The sequence below is a fragment of the Colossoma macropomum genome, unplaced genomic scaffold, assembly GCF_904425465.1.
Source record: "Colossoma macropomum unplaced genomic scaffold, Colossoma_macropomum, whole genome shotgun sequence".
Classification (NCBI taxonomy): domain Eukaryota; kingdom Metazoa; phylum Chordata; class Actinopteri; order Characiformes; family Serrasalmidae; genus Colossoma; species Colossoma macropomum.
This window is the reverse complement of record NW_023494810.1, coordinates 30,413,925-30,420,279: the sequence shown is the minus strand read 5'-3', so window position 1 is coordinate 30,420,279 and position 6,355 is coordinate 30,413,925.

The window sequence follows — 6,355 nt, the reverse complement described above, 5'->3', positions numbered from 1 at the left end:
AGCTTACTAAGTGGTGGCCACGCATTAGGATCTCGTTCCCACGCTTTACTAAGTTGTGGCCACGCATTATTTTATTTATACAGGATGTCACCACCGGGGCTCCGTTAAAAAAGTAGACATTGAGTTCTCTTGCAAATGCAGTAGATTTTACAAAGGAATGCAAAACTAAGCAGGGAAATGTCTTAGCAAATATTTTTTATTTCGCAAAGCCACTTTAGGGTCTCCTTAAAATGTTGTGTCAGCCTAATTCAAAGTAAGTTATGTAAAATGTTGAATTGAACATGTAATAGTAAGTTCTCTTAGCCCAATAATGTTCATTGGAAATGTTCAATTTCCTTTGGTTCACATGTTCTCTGAGGTTTCGAGTACTGTAGTGACCCGCTACTGGCCGGTGCTGGACACTTGTGAGGCATGATTTTAAACAAAATAGTGAATAAAATTTACATTTAATCAAAAAGTATACATATAGCCCACTTTCACCCTGTTCTTCAATGGTCAGGACCACCACAGAGCAGGTATTATTTGGGTGGTGGATCATTCTCAGCACTGCAGTAACACTGACGTGGTGGTGGTGTGTTAGTGTGTGTTGTGCTGGTCTGAGTGGATCAGACACAGCAGTGCTGCTGGAGTTTTTAAACACTGTGTCCACTCACTGTCCACTCTATTAGACACTCCTACCTTGTCAGTTCACCTTGTAGATGTAAAGTCAGAGACAATAGCTCATCTTTTGATACACAGTTTGCGTTGGTCATCCTCTAGTCCTTCATCAGTGGTCACAGGACGCTGTTGCCTGGATATTTTTTATAACATGGACAATGAGTGTAGACATAAGGAGGTGGTTATATCTATGCTAGGTAAGGGTCATCGAATAAGCGCGATTATCAGAGTAACAATAAAAATGTATTCCCATTTCAGTGTTTTCTTGCTTAAGAACGAACTTTATGAGACAAAACAAATGCAACAACAGCACTGAGAAGAAATTAGTGGAGAGGAGAAGCTTAAAAGGCAGAAATGGTTGTTTTTTGTGTTGACCTTAAGGGGGTTCAGAGCTGCAAAGCTTCAAACTTCTCTTGAATTTCTTACATTAGCCATAGATCTACATACGCAGATGCTGCGTGCCTGTTGTTCTCTATCTGAGGCGATACGCCTGCGCGTCCGCCATGTTGGAGCGGTCAAGATCCGCTTGTGAACAAACTCACTTGTATTGAGAGACGATGAGTCTCAGGATTAAATCAGCCTCAACTTCCTTATTACTCAACCGATTTTCACCAAATTTGTTTTGTTATAATCCTCAGACACAGATTAACCTAGGCTGCATGGACTGCTTATTATTTCTTTAATAACTGGTCGTGCTAATTAGCCTATTATTCTCCAGGGTATGTTTTGGTTTGTCTATCTGAATTTACATGACCAAATCGTAAGGCAAATTATTCAGTAACTGCGTGAAATAAATGTAAATTTTTATTTTATTTTATTATTTTTTTGCAAAAGCTCCCCTCAAATTAACAGAACATGTGTTTTATGATCACACATATTGCTATATGCTTACAATTTACTGCTGAAAGCCAAAAATCTTAGACTCTCTTTGTATTATTTTATAAAAATATTTTTTACAGAGCAGATCACTGAAGAGACGTCATCTGTTTATAGTTTATAGCCCAGATTTGTGGAAAAATGGGTCGACTTTCAGTAGACAAAAAAATTGTGTTCAGCTTCTTTTATTATAAGGGTTTAAAATTACATCACCCATCTATTTGACTGGAAAGAAGACAGTTTCAGCTCTCATATGACCCCCACCTTCTGAATGTAGCTTATGAAATATGAAAGTTATGAAGAATATGACCAAGTGCGTTTTGGAACCACCGGTGGTCTCAAGGAGTTGAAGAGGTTAGCCATCCGAACCAGCAGGACAGTATTCAGTCACCTGACGTTAAAAACCGAGTTCAGCGCGAGCTCCGGTAGAAATACATCAGCAAATCCATCAATGTGTGAATCACTTCTAATCTTAATACACATAAAGATAAAATAAACCGAAAACACAGTAAGAAGGATGAAGCTAAAGTTGGCTTGCTATTCGCCAGCTTCTTGTTCGAATTTTCCCGGTCCACCTTAAATGGTGTAGCAGTCACTATCTGGTGCCTGAAGCTGCAGCATTTAAGGTGGAACGGGAAAATTCGAACAAGAAGATGGCGAATAAGAAGCCAACTTCAGCTTCGTGTAAGAAGGTGCTAAAGTTAATCTATTATGAATCTCTACACGGATTAAGGAATGCTATAACTCACCTAGCTACAAAGGTTTAACCATAACTGTGAATAAATAACTAGGTTACTACATCAAGTTAAGATCCTCTGAAATGAAATAAGCTTAATATAAAATCAGAGGAAAAACAGTCTTTGTACCTCACCAAGCAGCTTATGTCACCTTAGCCAACTCTCTATAAAATAATAAATGTAGAACTTTTGAACAACATATCATTGTAGTTTACATTCTGTAGCACTAATTGGAGCTGTAGTAGTGCTTGGTGGCTTTACACTCAGATGCAAGAGTAATATGCTGTTGTTCAGCTTAACAAAGCTAACTAGCGAACATTGTTGAGTTCCATTAGATCCTGTTGGTACCTTATCTTAAACAGGTACCAACAGCCATAAAACTGGAACCTCAGTAGTGGACAGATGGCCAGTGAAAAAGTGAACATTTCCAGTTTTCTGGTGCCAAAGGTTCCAAAACTTTGTGCAATGGAAAAATACCTTAGATGTCATTTTTATGTCTGTTCTAAATAGTATGCTACAGTCATGTCTCTGCAAATGAGAATAGCTATGTTAACCCTTTAACCGTCCGGCTTATTATTCAGTTATTAATCTTAAAACTATTATCCATTATTCGGTTACTACTTTGATACTAATATGTAAGTATTGTAAGGAGCTAAAGGACAAATATAAATGACAAATAATTATGGATTATCGTCATACAAGCAGTATAAAGGGGAATTCCACCAATTTTTCAAAAATGTCTGCATAATTCATTGGTTGAGATGTAAACAAAGTCATTCAGAGAAACTTACTGACTACTACTTCTTTACAGTGGTGGTGATAGGAACCAGCAGTCCCCATGTCAACAATGCAAATACAGGCATTTTATTTGCTATCCAAAACCTCCTCTTCTTGGTTTTTATATGTAATGTTGATGATGGGGAAATAGCGGTCAATCTGAAAAAAAGTAAATAAGTAAATACATAAATAAGTCTTCTTTGGGGTCTATTCTTCCTTAGAACACCCTGCATGTATCCCTCCATCATGAATGGATTAAAATAATTGATTAAAATAAATTTTATACCAAAACTTTATCACAAAACTACAGTGAAACAGTGTCTCAACCATCAGTTACTGTATTCATAAACATTTCTTGTAATAACTTTCTGTGAGGGAGATTTTAGAGGTATTAAACTCTTCAGACGTCTGGTTCCTATCACTACTACTGTGAACAAATCTGAATCAGGAAGTTTCAACGAGTTTAGAGCGAAGCATTTCACACCAAACCGCTCTGAATGGTATTGAATCAGTGGAGTTCCCCTTTAATCCGACCTAAAGACAAAAAGTCTGCTGTGTATCAGAGGTCATGACCCTGTGGTACACATCCACTCCTGTAGAGGGCAGGAGATGATAAGGCAGTAATGGCCCTCACTCCAGTTAGACCAGCAAGCAGAAACAAGGCCTGACAAAGGCCACACTGTGCATTTTAACAGCGAATAACCGGACCCTAAAGACCGCCTTTCTGTCCGGGGAGGAAAGATGTGTAAATGAAAATGAAAGGACTACAATACAATATAGTATAATGTAAAAGAAAGCAATATAATATATAACAACAAAGTCTGACACCAGAGATCAGAGCCTTTGACTGATGAGTGAGGTCTTTATTTTTTACTGAAAATAAATACAAATCAGTTTTACAGATGAACATGAAAAACTAGACATATACATTATGAAGGCTGGACAGTGTTCTTTCAAATCAGTCATGAAAGTGAGTGAGAAATACAGGCAGCCATGCCCAGCCCACTTTCAAGTGCAGTGTGCTATACTGCAAAAATAACGATTAGTACATTCAAAAGACTGAAAGTGAAGAGATGAAATCTCAGCAATCTACAAGAACATATTAAAGGGCGATTCCACCAATTTTTCAAAATTACTGTAGTCACTGATGAACAAAATTAGTGGTTTGAACAGAAATAGTTCATTGTAGAGACTCAGATTTCTTTACAGTGCTGGTGATAGGAACCAGAGATCACCATGACTACAACACAAATATAGACATTTTATTTACTATCCAAAACCACCAGTGAACCTACACGAGTCTTCTGAGCTTATATGGAATGTTGATGACAGGAAAATAGTGATACATCTGAAAGAAAAAAGTGGACTATTTTGCCTCACAACACCCTGCATGTATCCCTCCATCTCGAATTGATCTTAAAAAATCTTATCTAGGCCAAAATCTTATTTAAGGCCAAAATTACATCTCACACTACCGTAAAACAATGTCTTAGATATCAGGCAGTGTATTTGTAGCTGTATTATGTAAACGGTAGATTTTACACTACTTTTTACAATAAGACAAGATAAGATAAGATAAAATAAGATAAGATAAGATAAGATAAGATAAGACAAGATAAGATCATTTCCAAAGGGAAATTAATGTTCCAGCAGCATACATAAAAGACACACATACACTCTTTAAAAAGATGGTTCTTTAAGGGTTCTTTAGTAAAGAAAATGGTCAAGAACACACAAGAACCTGTTGCATGACTAAAGGGTTCTTTGCATCATGAAAGTGTTCTTCAGATTAACCCCAAAAGGGTTCCCTTTTTCAGTGCTATATAGAACCACATACAACATATTCTCCATCAGTCTGAGGAACTATTAATTTCACCATGCAAAGAACGATTTAAGCATGAATTAGTTCTAAATAGACTTCATGGTTCTAAATACACTGTTAAAAATGATGGTTCTTCAAGGGTTCTTCCATAAAGAAAATAAATAGAACCATAAACACTCAAAAACTCTTTGCATGATCATATGGTGCTTCGCATTGTGAAATGGTTCTTCAGATGGATGGAGAATGTGCTGAAGATGGTTCTATATACAACCTTCTTGAAGAGGGTTCCAGCACCAAAAAGGTTCTTCTAATGTTATGATGTCAAGCTTGTCATAATAGCAGAACCATTTTTGGTGCTATATGGATCACTTTTCAATAAGTTTCTACATAGAACCATCTAAAGCATGTTCTACATCAATCTGAGAAACCCTTTCATGATGCAAAGAACCCTTTAATCATGCAAAGGGTTCTTTGAGTGTTCATAGTTCTTTGAAGAATCACTTTCGTTACTAAAAACCTTTAAAGAACCATCTGTAGGATACAGAAAAGTAAGAAAATGTATAGCATGAATAGCATATACCTATATATATATATATATATATATATATATATATATGCACACACACACACACACACACACACACTGAAACTTTCTCTAAAATTAAACATTTCACCCCTAACCAGTCTGAATGACTTTATGTTTACATCTTAACCATTGAAAACTTTTGAATTTCCTCCTGAACTCCAGCCAGCAGTGTAACTTGTGACCAGCCTGCAGTTCACTGTTGTCCACCAGATGTCGCTCACGTTACATCATAACAAATACTGGACTGAATGTCTAGTAAAGCTACAACAGACAATAAAACACAGTCATTCATTAATGTTTACATAATCAGACCACAGTTTTAAATACTATACTTGTTCCTCACTCTCACAACTACACACATATTAGTTTCACAGCAATTCGTAGAGCTCACTGAAAGTTTTCACCCATTTATGTCAACTACATTTAGCATGATAAGAAAATATGCCACAGAACTTGTTTTGATTGGACAGAAGTCATGAAAGTTTCCATAAGCATACTTTGAAAGAGGATCCAACAGCACTTTCATTTTGATTGCATGTACTTCGTATACTTCTGTTCACAATCAAACTTGAAATTTAAGTTGTTTTGTGATCAAAAGACTAGAATTAATATGATAAATTAAGTGACATTGATATGGTTTGAAAAAATGTCTTCAGATTTGAGCTCAGGCAAGTTCGGAGAGTCAGATATAGACCATAACGGGTTACTGGACAACACACTTAAGATCCAAGGGGCTCATTTCTAGGCAAAATGTCAAGTAAATATAAATCAGCAATATAATATGCTACCTTTACCTTTCAGACAAAGCATAGAACATACACTGAATTGAATTTGCTTGAGTCAAATATGTCTGTCTATTCCTTTTTTTTATTTATTACAACAGACATATAGTACACAAAG